Raw genomic sequence first — 14,710 nt, 5'->3', positions numbered from 1 at the left:
CACAGCATGGAGTGTACTTAGGGAGAAGGAAGCCTTTTAAGGCTTCCTCCAAGTCTACGTCCCTCTCCAGGATTGGTGTGTTCTCAGCATATAGAGCAAGAAAACTAGGCTTGCTTAATAGTCGGGAAGAATTAATGGGCTGGTACCACTGGAATCATCTAAGAACCGAAGCCAAGAGAGTGTCCCTAACTTGCTTGAGTTATCCGACAAGTGAGTAAGTAAGGAATATATGGAGCCTTTGGTCTCCCAGTTCCATGTTCTTTGCACTCCCCACTAGGGAGATGTCAGTAAACTGTTTACACCTACATCTCAGGTCTTCAGGGTCTCATGCAATTATTTACCATGTTTTGTGGTGGGAGTCCCTTTTTGAACCTGAGTTGGATACATGATTATAATTCAGACTGGCTGCGCATTTTTGAGCAGGGCTGCTAGAAAATTCTACCAGAAGAGAGAGAGCCTCTTGTGAAGGAAGAGGAAACTTGACAAGTGTGACTTGATAATGAAACTTCAGGGTTCTGGTGGTAGGGAGTAATCCTGAGTACAGAATGGGTATCTGTCGCACAGTGTCCATGAAGATGAGTCCTCTCTGAGCCCAGTAAGTTTATAGAAGTCCTGTGGTAAGCAGGGGAGTAGTGAGTAAATTAAAAATATTTTTTTCAGGAAAACTTTGCAAAACATTGTGCCTGGGCAGCACAGCTATGTGTCTACCTAACAGAGTGTGAAACAGAACACTGAACGGTTTGGCAAGTAGAGGGTTCCAGTGCCTCAGCTGAGGGGAAAACAGCTGTTCTAGGAGGTCATAGAAGTACCATCAGATGCCTGGGGGAAAAATGGTAGAGGAAGGGGGCGTCTGGCTAAAATGGACATGAGACCCTCGCTGGGGACTCGCTAGAAATTCTTTGGAAGTATTTCTGCAGACAAGAGCCTGTGAATTCTGATTTGTAATGTTGCCACTTTGGTATGTACTGGCCCGAGGAAATGGATGGCATTTGAGATTTCACAAAAATTTTGATACCTCAAAATGCTAACAAATATGGTAGCTTGTTACACTTTTCTTTCAATCCTTCAAATTGGCATTTCCCTCTGGCATGGATTGTAGACTATTACTTTCAAAAGCCTGCAACACGTTACTAGAAATAATATACTTACAGAACAGCCTGAAACCCTGGAAGAATCATCTCATCGTGTCATTTTTTAATTACCTCAGTATCCCCATTCGCAGCAATCAAAACACATTAATTTCAAATGACAGTCTGTGTTTTAGACCACAACTACTATAACCATACTGAAGTCGTTTAAATATAAATGAGGTCTACAGAAATGTCAGGCAAAGTAAAACTGCCAAAATTTGAAGATCACTGGCAAATGTATGAATGGCAGCCCAGGGCTGGGCCTTGAAAAATTAGAAACAATCTTCCCAAGAGAAATTTAAACTATGCAAACACAGATACATTTTGGAATTCCATCCACGTGAAATCTGTGTATTCAATAAGTTGACTGTCTGTGTGTACCTGGCACCAGACTATGTAATGGAAGTGATGGGGTGTTGTGAAGCTAAGAGGAGGAGATTGGCAAGGGAAGTTAGTGTCTCAGTTATCTATCACTGCTAGACAAACCACCCCAAATCCTAGGAGCTTAAAACAACCATTTTATTGTCTCTTATAATTTTGTGGGTTAACCGGGTTCAGCTGGATGGTTCTTCTGATGTGCTCATTTTGAGTCTCTTACATGGTGAGAGATGGTGGCTTGAGCTGGTTCATCCAAGGTGTCTCCACTCACTTGTCTCAATTGTTAGCATGGTTGGCTGGAAGGCTGAGATATCTCTTTCTCTCTCCGTATGGTCTTACTATGTGGTTAGCCTGGGCTTCTTTAAATAAGCTTCTTAAATCTGAATCTCAAGAGTGCAAAAGTAGAAGCTGTCAGCTCTTCTGAAGGCACAGGCCCAGAACTGGCACAGTGTCACTACCATTCTATTCTATTGACTAAAATAAGTCATGGGGCAAACACAGATTTAAAAGACAGGGACTACACAAAGCCACAAAAGCCACAAATATGGGTAGGCGTGGTCCCTTGGGGGCCATCTTTGGCAACTTGCTACCAGAGACAGCCAAGGTTAATACTGGTGACAAAAAGAGAGAGTGAGCTCTGAGCTTGGGCAGATGAAAAGAGCTAATTCATAAATAGATTAAAATATGTTAGCTAGCATATAAACATCAGATATTCCCAGAGTACAGAAAGTTATATCCATGCATGAATAGAGGTGTTTTTTTTAAATCCTAAAGGATGGATTGCATGACAAAGAATTGCATGATGGTGGCCTTGGGTTTCTCATCCTGCAAATGTACTCCAGGTAAGGATGACATTATATTATTATGTGAAAAGCAAAACACAACTGTATTCGTTTAGAAGGCAAGAGGTAGAAGCCAGAGGAGAGAAAGATATTTTAAAGTAAAGTAAAGCTTAAAGAAGAGGCTGAGGAAGTTCTTCCTGAATATCCTTCGTTTTCTTGGGTTGTTAGAAAAATATTTACTCCTGGTTGAGAAGGACAGAGTTAAGTTTGGTATACTCTGTGGAGAATGGGAAATGGTTCCAAATAAAGGGACATGGAATGCTGAGAAGTGCCAGCCTCAGGTGATGCGGGACTTACAAATGTGCAGTGTGGCCCATTGTTGGAGCTATATGGTTTCCTTCTACAGCACATTGGACACCTGGGATAGACACAGACCTCAGTAGTTGGGTTCTCAGAAAGGAGTGGGTTGTGAGTACGGGAGGTGTGTTCCACTTTCCTTTTTCCGTGAGAGACTTAATGGAGACAGCTTAAGATCTTGGAGGCACCACCTTTCAGGACCCTCCATCCATCAGCTGCCTCCTAGGGAAGCATTCAGCTTCCTCCCCACAGGTGATTTCTTTCCCATAAACTCTGCATGCAAAACAAGGCTTACAAAACTCATTCCAGTTGACTTTAAGATGGCAAGGATACTTCATAAGAAATTTATTTCTGTAATATTTCCATATCAATAATTTGTAAAGTTTTTTAAAAATAATTTTTCTCACATAAGTAATGTATGTTGACTGTAGAAAATTAGAAAGTAAATATAAGTGCAAAAAAAAGAGAAAACTAAAAATTACCTAATCCCACATCTGAGAAATAACTGTGTCAACAATGTGAGATAGATTCCAATTTTTTATCTTATACATATACAAAATTGTTATAAGGAAGTGAAGGGCAGTGTCTTACACTCAGGATTAGTTACGTAATTCTGGGAGCCAATGCAAAATTAAAACATGGAGCCCTCAATCAAATATTAAGCATTTCAAGTTGGTAACAATAGAGCATTAAGACAATGGCGGGGGGGGGGTCCTTCTACGTGAAGACCGTGTGCATGTGCACAGGTTGCACACTCATGAAGTTGGCCCTGCTCATACCCTAATCTCAGGCATAAGCAATTTACTGGCTACAAAGCATTCTTCTCCCTTCTTTTCTCTTAGCCTCAATGGTAGCTCTAGGGCTTCCAGATGTTGGCAGCTGCAGACATGGTTAAGGCCAGTTCCAGGGACAGTTCTCAGGTTTCATCATTGGCAAAATAGGTGGCTTGTTTTCAGATAGTTTCCATTTTCTTCTTAGGTACCTGCTGCCCTCCCTTCAGCCTCACCTCTAAGGGAGCCAGGCCCTCCTCCAATTCCCTGAGGGGTGGGGTCGCCCTCACAGTACTCCCCTGGCCAGCCCAGCCAAAGGACAGAGCATTGAGCTGCAGGGGGATACTCTTGAGCCTTCAAACTCAGTGGAATTTGTCCTGCTGGATTTGGGGCTTGTTTAGGACCTGTGACTTCTTTTTTTCCTTCCAATTCCTACTTTTTGGAATGGGACTGTCTATCCTATGCCTATCCCATATACGTATGTATTTTGGGAACAGATAACTTGTTTTCTAGGTTTTATGGGTCCAGAGATGGAAAGAAATTTTGCTCCAGTATGAACTATGCCTAGAGTCTCACCTTCATCTGATTTCGGTGATTTAGGAGCTGGGATTTGGGACTTTCTGAGTTGACTATATTTAAATGAGATTTTGGACTTAAGAGTTGACTCTGAAAGAGATTAAGACTTTAAGGATTTGGGGAGAGGGGGAATGTATTTTGCATATGGGACATGTGAACTCGGGGGAGGCCACAGAGTATTCTCTCCTGGGTTGAATTGTGTCCCCTCAAAAAAGATGTTCAAGTCTTAAACCCTGGTACCTGAGAATGTGTCCTTCTTTGGAAATAGGGTCTTTGCAGATGTAATCAAGTTAATGTAAGGTCATACTGGCTTAATCCACTCACCTGTATCCTTATAAAATGAGAAAAATTTAGACACAGAGACACACAGGAAGAAGTCCATGGGATGACAGAGGCAGAGATGGGAGCAATGCAGCTCCCAGCCAAGGAACACCAAAGGATTGCTAGCATCCACCAGAAACTAAGAGAGGCATAGAACAGATTCTCCCTCAAAGTTTCCAGAAGGAACCAACTGTGCCAATACCTTTATTTGAGAATTCTAGCTGTCAGGACAGTGAGAAAATTAATTTGTATGATTTCGAGCAGATATGAACACAGTTCCACTGATGACCATTTGAAAATGATCACTATAGCTAAGCATGGGGAATGGATTTTAGGGGAGCCAGAGTGTTAGTAGGGAGACAAGTCAGGAGGCTTTTGCACTGGCCCAGGAAAGAAATGGTGGTGGCTCAGACCAGGGCGGTAGTGACAACAATGGTGACAAGTACTGGGTCCCAAACACATTTTGAAGACAGAGCTGGTGGGACTTGCTGGTAAGTTGGAGCAGGAGGGTGAAGGAAAAAGAGAAACTCAGGGTGACTCCAGGGTTCTTGGTAGAGCCCTGGGTGGATGCTGGTTATCACAGGGCTGAGTTGGGAGACTAAGAAAAGAGCAGGTCTAGGGAGGCTCAAGTGTTCTCAAAGCTGAGCTCTTCATCAGATTTCCCACAGAAATGTCCCGTCGCAGGGTCCTTTCAAGTCTAATTCCTCAGCTAGTCTAGAGGGCAGCTAGGTGTGCAAAAACTTCAGCAGACTCACAACAGGAGTCACCCTGTGAACATTCTGCCCAAAAATGAAATCTAGGGAGACAGAGAACAATCTCATGACATTCTGTGAGCTCTTGGATTTAGCTCATGCCTAAAGTCCATTTCACCTCTTTAAGTTTTCATGTCAACAACTTCTCTCTTTTTTTATTGGTTAAGTTGGGTTTCTGTTATTTGCCTCCAAAAGAGGCCTTAGTACCATAAGAAAGATAACTCAGTGAATAGTAAAATAGAACTGATGACACAGCAAGGTGATTTATACATTGATAAAGTTTTTTTAAAGCAAAGTTTATGATCTAGTTCCATCTGTTTCCAAAGGGGGGAAGAAGGATTTGAGGTCACTGTAAGAAGGGATATGACATTAAAATACATGATGAGTGTGATGTGCACTGTCTAGGGAATGGACACAATTGAAGCTCAGACCCGGGGGGATGGGGAGGCATGGGCAATATATATAGCCTGAACTTTTGTACCCCCATAATGAGCTGAAAAACAAAAAAATAAAAAAATACATATTATTTCTTAAGCTAAATTAAAAAAAAAAATCTCAGTTGTTTCTTTATAAAAAATGAGACCAAGGTGAGTTGTTCCTCTCTCTGCCTCTTTACCCAAGCTCTCTCCCTGGGATACTGCATAGCTGCTTCCCCTCGTGGGGCACCGTGGAAGCAGTGGATGTCCTGGGGTGACTGCCTCCCTTTCAAGCCAACTCTCTCATCAGCTGCAGTCCTCCCAGGCTTCAGAGTTAAGTAAGGCTCATCTGTCGACAGCTGGCTCGTGCCTCAGACCCCAGATCCTGCAAGGCGCATCCTTGAGGCTCGCAGCCTTTCTCGGCACAGGAAGAGCAGTGTGGCACTTGTGTCTGAGGCGCTGCAGGAAAGGAAGAGTGGGGCCAGGTTGGGAGTATTGTTAGCTTAGCCTTATTAATAAAATAGGGTTAATGATTTATTCATGGCCGGGACAATGCGGCTGTGCTCTGGAGGACAGCACAGAACTGTTTCATTAGAGATGAGCAGCTGCTGCAGAGGAGATGTGAGCCTTCCCAGAAACGGTCTCGGGCTGCTTCTGCGAGGCAGCGAGCAGATTTATCTGACCAAGTCAGAGCTCGGAGGCAATTATTTGTGTACTGTGGATGCGGTAGGATAAATGCTGGCGATGGAGGTCCCTGGAAAGATGCCCCTTGCTTTCCCGTTTCTCATCTAATGAGTGTTTGTTCACCTTCCTGCCTTATCCTCTCCTCCTCGGTACCTGGAAGATGCCTGAGTTTGTAATTCAAGATGTGTCATCTGGGGAATATCAGTATAATACACATCTGAACGTGATCTCCATCAAAGGGAGTTCATTCCCAGAAGCAGAAGAGAGAAATACTATTTGGGCTTTTCTTGTGCTTGGCTACATGTTATGCTATTTTTTAAAGATTAAATCATTTAAAATCATATATCTTCTTTCCCAAATGGACTGCAGAATTTTTATAAATAGTTAGAAAAGAGGTTTAATATGCTGCAGAATCCTGATAAATAACTGGGAGAGATAATGTTTTTTAAAAAAAATGTCCATTGCTGTCACTCTTGTTAAGGACGGGGCAGATGTCTGTTAGTTCATCTGCTTGTTGGATGATTAGTGGGTTTATGTGGTTCAGAGGGCAAGTTGAGTCAGGATATGACAATCTCCAGAAAAACAAAAGCAAAAGAAATCACTTCCCAGCAAACCAAGCCAGACTTGGCTGGAATGGACAAAAATCAGATTTATTTGCTGCCATGTTGCTGTTTTTGCTCTATTGCCCCCATCTGAGCTTCCCGGCCTCCCTTATGACTTCAGGAGATTTAGATCAAATGTCAGAGAGGAGAGCTGGGTTTTTTTCCCCTCTGGTGCCTGACTAGAGGGGAGAATTCAAGGCCACGGGAGGCATTGAAGAAAATCTCATTGTTGGTGTATATGCTTCCACACACCAAGGCTTCCTGAGGGACTCCCCTCCCCTCTGCTCAGCTTCCCCGAGAAGAGATCAAATGTTTCAAAGCACTTCCACCTTTACTAATTTTTAATGCCTCTGCCAGACTGAGACTTGCCCACTGGAAAAAAAAAAAATCTATGCTCGTTGAAACAGCCAAAAATAAAAGTGATCCTCTAACAGTAGCACACTTAACTTCCTCCACAACTACCAGCAGGAGCAGAGGAGTATAGCATTCGCCCAATATATTAAGCATTAAAAATGTCTTGGGGAAATGATCACACTGAAAATCAGGATATGTTTCAATATAAATCTCAAAATTCAGAATCTTCTTACAAAAGATTCAAAGAAGCTATCACCCCAATCCTTCCCTGCAACTTCTCCAGCTCCTGGCCCCGCCTTGCCCATTCCATTCCTTTGCCCCTTCGCCCAGTTTCCCCTCAAAGCCACCCACCAGGGTCTATGTGGGATCCAGGAATGTAACCCTAGGATTTGGTTTCCCAGGCCATCAGGAGATAACACTGCCTATCAGCCAAAAAATAAAGCTTCCTGACTGCAGTTGCAGAAATTACAGCTAATTATACGCTCTACGCTTCCTGCAAAAGATATATATTTTAAGCTGCTGGGCTGATTTTCTCCCTTGGCTGTATTTAAAGGTTAGTTTCTGACCTGCTTCCTGGTTTAATGGAAGAGTTTAAATATTACAAATCATTACTTGATTCTAATGAATTATATCTCCCCTGGCACCTCACAAAATCCTTATCGTGCCAGAGGAAATAGTTGGAAGGAACAGGGAGTCTTCACGATAATAAACAGAATAACATGCCATGGGGTTGTAGGTTTCAGGATCCCGGCTTCTTGGGTGGTTGAAAGCTTTTGGCCCTCGGCCTCGCACTCAGCCGAGCACCTGAGGCATGTGGCTGAGCAGCGTGAACTCCCACTCCCCCGCCTCGCATGATTGTTCGCTCGGCTTAATTGTCAGCTCCTGCTAAGAACATGTAACATCTCATTTTCCCAGAGACTGTGGAAGTGTTGAGCTTTGCTTGTGGCCAAGTTGGGTAACTGAATAGGCATCATTTCCTTCCTTGATGCTCAAATGCTGGGACTGTCTAAACCTATCTCCTTACATAGAGGCTTTTATTGAATTCCAGTTTCCAATTCGAGTGACGATCTAGACCTAAACCATTTCTCTTTATGTGTAATTGCATGGGTAGATATTCTTAGCCAACTGTTCTATTTACATATATCACCAAATCTTATTAATGGAAAAAGTAATCGAAACATATGCACACAACAACAAAAGTTAGATTCAAGGCATGGAAGAAAAGAGCATATGAAAGGCCCTTCCCCTTCCACAGTAACGAGAAGGAAGAAATTAGTCTCTTGATTCCCACAGAGTACAGCAAGGTGAGATTGGAAGGCTCTTTCAGCCTTGAAACCCAAATTGTGAATTTCCAGGTCTCTAGTTGTTTGACTAAAATGCCCACATGGAAAGTGAAAAACCCAACCAAGTATATAGATTATTTGTTTGTGTGACTAAATGTTCTGATTTTCTTCTCAGTGGCAGGCATATTTGAAAACGAGGTGAGTAACCATTGACATATCAATGATGCATCACGTTTTCCGTGACACTGAATTCTCTTGCAAGATATCTAAATGATAAATAATATAACTTCTGGAATCTGTAATTATCCTTACAAAGGATAAGCCTTGTGGATGTATGGGTTGAAGTTGCTGAGGTGATATAACTGAAAGGTATGCCTTACTTCACACCCTATTCAAAAATCACACACTGCTCTGTGCAGGTAATTCTACCATTAGAAACTTTTTTTTTTTTTCCTCAAGAGATTCTTTACTAAACTCAAAAGTCCCTGGAAGAGGTGATTAACCTTAGAAAGGGTAAATTTATCAGATTTTTCCTAAGACGATGAGTAAGGCAAAGGCCTCAGTGAAACGGGCTTAGTATCTGTGCCTTGCAGAGAAGAGACGGTAACCGGGGCTGCAAGAGCTCCAAAACCAGGCTGGCCATCTCTGTAGTATGCGAAGTGTCAGGAGAAGTTCACTGTAGACCATTAGCAAAAAGGAGAAATGATCTCCCACTGGATTGGTATTGACCACTCCCAAATAGAGAGGCAGATGCTCAAATGGAAAATTAAAATGTTTCGTGTGTTTATTTTACAGAATACTACACTGGTAAAATTAAAGTTTGGAGCCTTTTCTTTTTAAGAATTCCATTTCAGAGAGAGAGAGAGAACCAAAATGAAAAAACAAAATATGTCAACAGGGCCCTTGGAGGCACTTTCTCTGAGAAAAGTTAAGTAAAACCAAAACTCTAGCGGGGATAGAGTTGAGGGTAGATACAGATGAGGGAAAAAGCCAATTTACAAGAAAATCACCTCTAAAAGGATGAATGTTATGAAACTTGGTTGTTTTGTTTTGTCCAGAGTAGAGGAGAGAACAGAGAATCAGGGAAGAGTCAGCTGATTTTTCTATGAAGAGAAACAAAATATCTCACAAAATTTCGATTTACTTTAAAAGGAAACTCATCTGATGGGTGTTTCAGCATCTTCGTAGATACTGGAAAGGAAGGTTTTAACTTAATATCTCTGTCAGCAAGATAGTTTATCACACTCAACAGAAATGACAGCAGAAGGAAAAAAAGGATGGGAAACCATTCTGGGGTGAGCAAAGGGTGACAGCAGGATGGGAAAATCCAGCTTCACCAAATATTTATTCATGCTTATATAAACCTCAATTATCTGTCTTAAAATGCTAAGTCTCTGCGGAAGAAAAGGAGCGTTTGGAAATGTGACTTGGAAGTTGGTTGGTGTCAGTTATTTTGCTGCATTGTTGATTAATGTAATTGAAGTATATATTACAGAAACAGAAAAGGAAATGTGACTTCTTCAGGGACCCATTAATTTCTTAAGCACAAAGTGTTTGAAGGTTCAAAGGCTTTGTTGAAGCTTATTTTAAATTTAAAATTTCCATTGCCAAGGGATTGATTACCATTCTTATATTAGCTTTGTCAAACACCAAGTTGATCTTAGTTCTTTCAAAGTTTTGTGGCACTTGACTGTTTTCAGAGCAGTTTTTTAAAAGAGAAGGCTGTCTTAACAAGTTCTCTCAAGGACAGACTTGCTTTCCTTTCACGAGAACAGCAAGATGAAAATTTCTAGAATCTTAAAAAAGAGCAATTCCCACTCTCCCCCTCTTTGGGGTCTTGAAAGTCATTCCTGTGAGTCAGGTACCACACCTCCTCATTCAAACACTTTCCCGTATTAGTTTGTGTTTGGTTTTCCTTTGACTTTAAAACATCAACTTATTCAAGTGTCTGTATGTTTGAAGCTTAGTTACATTGTTTAGGGACTCCTCAGTCAGATTATTTAAGCTTTTCCCATATCTCCAGCCCAAATGAGCACACATAGTTCTTACAGCTTTCTACTCTCTTCCTCTGCTCACTGTTTAAGGCACTCTCATAAACAACACCCTCCAAAAGTGAGCCAAGATGTCCCAAGCACCCGTCTTTATTTGTGCTGTCCCAGTAGTGAACTCATTAGTTCAAGAAGTCAGACAGCAGGATTTCCGGCTCCTTGGAAACCAAGCCAAAAAGAGAACTGTCATTTCACACAAGGGCAAGACTAGAAAAAATGCCGTTCGGAAACCAGGGTTAAGATGGCACGAAAGCATCATGACCCAAGGCTTTGCCCCAGGAAATCAATAATGAGATTGCAGACACTCTAAGAGCGGTTCAACAGAAAACCTTTTTTTCTTACAAGAAGAAAGGTATTTTCCCTTCAAATTTTGCTCTTCCCTACCTTTCCAGTCCTGATGCTGCTGCATAGTGTGGGGGGTGTGAAGTCAAGCCAGCAGGTGCTTCCTGTTGGCCCACGCCGCCTTTGGGGCTGTCTCCATGCACACTGGGAAGTGTGGACGGGATGCTGGGCTCCAAGCTCGAGAACTGTCACCCCACAGCTGCACCCACACCTTGGTTCTGCACAGCCCTGAGAACTGTTTGGCCTTGGCTAATGGGGACATACACATACATTCTCCCATCTGGTGTGGAAGATTTTGTTCAAGAAATGCTGTCAGTTACATTGACTTTATTTTCAATGTCTTTTCTGTTGGTGCTCCATCTGGGGGATGATCATCTGGATCCTATTGCAAATATCTTGAAGGCAGAGGCAGGCTGAGTGTGGGGAAGGTAATGTGACTTTGAAGATACTCCCTTCTCTGGATACTTTCATAGTGGTATCTTCTAGGTCTGCGCTTCCAGATTTTTATCTCAGCTTTCCTCCTTACAACCCACCCCTCAGGCAAAAATATGTTCCATGTGCCTGCTTCTAAGTCCCCTGGCCCCAAACAATCGGCAAGAGGATCTGGACTACAAATGGCTTTAATGTGCTCTCAATTTCTAGTAACATTTATATGTTAACTAGCTGAAAATAGTGAATTGTGAGAGTGGAGTGTGTGTGGTAAGGGGTGTCAGGAACTAGGTAAGGCACTCGAGGACTGAGATGTGTGGGGAGCAGTTTCCCATCACGTGAGAGCAGGAGTGGCACCTGTCCGCTGCTGTGCACAAATGCCTTGCAGATGGGGCCTTAATAAGGGAATGAATGATGATGATGTGGATGGGGGAAGAAGGGAGAATGTGAAGGGGAAGCACAAAACCAGAGGCTACAGTTTCATTAATGCTAAAAAAAAAATATCCCCAGTGGCTGGCTGGAGGACGGAATGGAGAAACACTTAAGAGAGCTAGGCTTTGCTGTCATGGTCAAGCTAAGGGTCCCCTCCTGGGTATCACATTCCAATCTGCTAAGCACCACAGAGGAGGCCGGGCAGGCTATGCCCTGGGGAATTCAGAGGTGCTGAGCTTTTGCATCATTTTTCATACTTTGCAGGCCAGTTTCCTCTATACCTAAGAGCATGGAGACACGCTTCACTCTCAAAGAGCCTTCTGTGGGAGCTGCAGGGCTTTCACAGCACGAGAGCTGGCGAGTGGCCTCTCCTCTGTGCTTTTGATTTATCTGAAAGGAGTTGTTTGTTAACAGTAAGAGGGAGATGCCCCAGCAGGGACTTCTCCCCGCCCCCACCACCATTTCCTCCGAATTCAACAAGCATGAAATTATATCCTCACCCTGGAGTCAGGCCCTGTCCTAGGCATTTAAGATGCACAGGAGTAAGTGGCCCCAGGAGCGCAGGAGTGCCAAGAGCACAGAGGTACGTAGTATTATCGCCGTTTGAGAGATGACAAAACAATGTGGGAGCGGTTAAGTAGTTGAGAACCAGGGCATCCTAGATTGTTTCGTTAGATGTTCAATTTGATAACTCAAAGGCTGGAAGAGACCTTCATGGTTGTCACAGCCATTTCTCCTTCTTCAGGAGAGGCAACACACAAACAAACCTATGATCCTCCTCTCTCCTGCAGTTGTAGTCATGGAGTGGTTGGAGAACCTGAGCTGGAGCAGCTGTGACTGGCCCAGGCCATACTCTTAGTGCTACATCTCTATCAGCTCAACCCCAACCACCTGCTCAGACAGCCTGGCTTTACCTCTCAGTTTCATCCTAGACCACTGAATGACGATGATGATGAAGAATAAGAGTGTGACAGCAGCAACAACAACTACTACTTCTATTACCACCATGCCAGCCTATATTGATTTTATTCTAGGTGTCACTTTCACTTTAAAGTATTATAGAAATATCAATCTGTGAGTATCATTTTCACTGCTGTAGTGTGATAGTTAAGAGCTTAAGCTTTTAAGTCAAACAGACCTGGATTTGAATCATTATTATCATATTTTACAAATGAGGAAACTGAGGCTTATAGAGTTTGTCATTAATACTTGCAGGAGATCACATGGCTTGTAAGTAGAAAAACCAGGCCAAGATGTGACATGTTCCTGTCTTCTCCAGAACCTCTGCTTGTTTCCCTATGGGATACTATCTACCCACATCGATCCCAGCATTTATTGATAATAGGAACCATTTATTAACCACTTACATGTGTCAAAAACTGTACCGAGCAGTTTATTTACATTGGCTCATTGAATCATTTTCAATTATTATTTACAATTACCTCCATTTTACAGAAGAAGGAAGGAGACCTAGAGAGATTTAACAGCTTGCCCAACATCTCACAGCTAGGAAGCAGAATTCAAACTCAGGCCCAGGACTGTCTGGCTCTGAAGCCCATTTTCTTGACCACTCTGTACGCTGTTTAGACAGGGAGCTGTGACAGACCAATGGATTGGTGTCACATTCAAATTTTCCTTTCATTGCTGGGTAGAAGTTTTCATAACTGCTTTCTTGGATACAGAAAAACTGAGTGCTAGTTTAGAAACCCAGGTTATCGGCACAGGTGAAACAAATATACACAAATGTAGACCCTCGAATCATTAAACCGTTGCATTAAAAGGGACCTTTTTGAAAGTTAAAATGCACTTTTCTCCCCTGAAATTTAATTTACTTGAATTAGCCACAATGCCCAATATCAGATTTGGATTGCTACCACTGATAAATGTGGTACCATTTTTAGTTAGCCCTGACTTCTGAACCATGCGTTCCCTGATGCTGCTATCTTTATTAACGACGGGCCACTCTCCAAAGGCTCATGGTAAAGAAAGCTTTGCAAACTTTTATGTGAGTCATAAATGTACAAAATTAGGGATCATTGGCCTGGACTCAAAAATAGAAGGGAAGTTCTTAGAAGTAGCCTTTTATTTGTTTTTAAAACTTCTCCTTAAATAGGAGTGTCTTGTGGATTTAGTGTGTGTGAGAAGGCCATCTTGGTTTCAGCTTATGGCAGCTGCACTTGAGACCAGGAAGGCTTGAGAACATACACTCTCCTCTCAGGAACTGTCTTCTCAGGGCTGTATGGAGCCAGCAGTAACAGTTACTATGGGATTCCTCTTAGGTGACATATCAGTCCCATGGTGCTATAGGGGATTTAGTTCTCAACAATTTGTAGAGCAAGCTTAACTCTCATTGATTTATTTATTAATAAGATTAGACTTTTGTTAAAACATGTGCTTTAGTTTAAAAATAATAAAGCACTTACCATTCATTAATGCTAAATGCTTTATGTGTAATATATATCTTTTTTTCTTTATAACAACCTTATGAAATAAGTACTGTTATCATCCCCATTTTACAGATGAGGAAACAGGGCCACAGAGAGATTAGTTAACTTATCTTAGGTCACACAGCCATTAAATGTTGGTCCCATGATTCAAACCCAGATCAATGTGATTCTGAAGACTATACTATTAATAATTTTTAAATATAGCAATAATACAAGTGAAGTTTTTATTTACCTTTCATATCTTATTTACACCCTGTGACAACTCCATGATGAATGTAGGTGGTATTATCCTTAGGAAACTGAGGCTCAGATATATTGTGACTCATTCAATCATTATTTAATAGACATTTTTGAGTGGTTATGGTATGCCTGGCACAGTACCAGCCCTGATGATATACTTGCATCCAAGCAAAAGGCTATGCAGTTTAGAAGCATGGAAGCTGGAGTCTCACACATCTGGATTTGAATCTTGCTTCCGTAACTTTACTCATTTGTTTATTTATTTATTCTACACATATTTATCGGGTGCCTATTATGTTCCAAGCATGTGTGTTAGTTGTAGGGCCAACTGTGGTATTTTGGGCAAGTTATTTAACCTCCCTATGCT

This window comes from Eulemur rufifrons, chromosome 29, assembly GCF_041146395.1.
Source record: "Eulemur rufifrons isolate Redbay chromosome 29, OSU_ERuf_1, whole genome shotgun sequence".
Taxonomy (NCBI): domain Eukaryota; kingdom Metazoa; phylum Chordata; class Mammalia; order Primates; family Lemuridae; genus Eulemur; species Eulemur rufifrons.
This window is presented reverse-complemented; position numbering follows the sequence as displayed.